The 1,272-nt window shown below is 45.4% G+C and overlaps 1 protein-coding gene across 2 annotated transcripts in view; it reads left to right on the top strand.

Moving 5' to 3' along the window:
* Positions 1-1,272, top strand: part of LOC106872932 (uncharacterized) — a 33,902-nt gene that overhangs the window by 21,510 nt on the left and 11,120 nt on the right. The gene's annotated exons all lie outside the window — the stretch shown is intronic.

Raw genomic sequence — 1,272 nt, 5'->3', positions numbered from 1 at the left:
GTTGGTCTGTAGGTGGCGCCGGCACGGGGGTTGGTCTGTAGGTGGCGCCGGCACGGGGGTTGGTCTGTAGGTGGCGCCGGCACGGGGGTTGGTCTGTAGGTGGCGCCGGCACAGGGGGTGCCGTGTTAAATGATATCATCTCTGTAGACGTGGACAACACTTGCATTAGCCAATGTTGTCAACTGCTCTTTAAGCAATTCCAATATTGAGCTAGAATTTATAATAATCCATTATTTTTTTCACTCTCTTTGGAGTATGTTCTGCAATCTCGTCACCACCCTCTTTCCAGTTACTCCCACCCTTATATAATATAGGGTAGCCGTGTATCCCCTCTCCCACCCCTATAGCATGGTACTTGTGTTCGTCCTTTTATCATACTTTAGCATTTTAGCACCTGGCATAAAGTCTTATAGTTTAACGTCCGTTTTCCATGCTGGCATGGGTTGGCCGGTTTGGCTGAGATCTGGAGAGCAAGAAGACTGCACCAGACTCCAATCTGATCTGACAAGGTTTCTACAGCTGGATGCCCTTCCTAATGCCAACCACTCCAAGAGTGTAGTGGGTGCTTTTCATGTGCCACTGGCACAGGAGCCAGTCAGGCAGGCCTGGCATCGGTCACGTTTGGATAGTGCATGGATTTGGTACATGGAAACTGAAAGAAGCCCATTTTATATGTATATATAGTCACATCTGGATTCAAGTAATCTGGTAGTTCACATAAAAAAAAAGTGTGCATGTCTTTGTGTCTGTCTTTTCCCTCATCACCACCTGACAACTGGTGTTTGTGTCCCACTAACCTAGTGGTTCAGCAAATGGAACCAATAAAATAAGTATTGAGCTTTAAAACCATAAAATTTCTTCAAGGCAGTGCCCCAGCTTCGCCAGTGTCAACTGACTGAAACAAGTAAAAGATGAACGATACTGAAAGTAGACTAAAGTTTCCTCTTGTGTCTTGAGATTTTCCTGTGAAGGGAAGAACAGGTATTATTTCCTTGAATGAAACGCAAGAATGGCAGTGATACAGGACTCTTTACTCTTTTACTTGTTTCAGTCATTTGACTGTGGCCATGGTGGAGCACCACCTTTAGTTGAGTAAATCAACCCCAAGACTTATTCTTTGTATGCCTAGTGCTTATTCTAGCGGTCTCTTTTGCCGACCCGCTAAGTTACGGAGATGTAAACACACCAGCATCGGTTGTCAAGGGATGGAGGAAATGGGACAAACAGACACACAAACTTGTACACACACACACACACACACACACACACACA

The sequence above is a fragment of the Octopus bimaculoides genome, chromosome 2 (assembly GCF_001194135.2).
Source record: "Octopus bimaculoides isolate UCB-OBI-ISO-001 chromosome 2, ASM119413v2, whole genome shotgun sequence".
NCBI lineage: Eukaryota > Metazoa > Mollusca > Cephalopoda > Octopoda > Octopodidae > Octopus > Octopus bimaculoides.
Note: the sequence above shows the minus strand (reverse complement) of the source record. Positions and strands in the feature narration are given on the sequence as shown.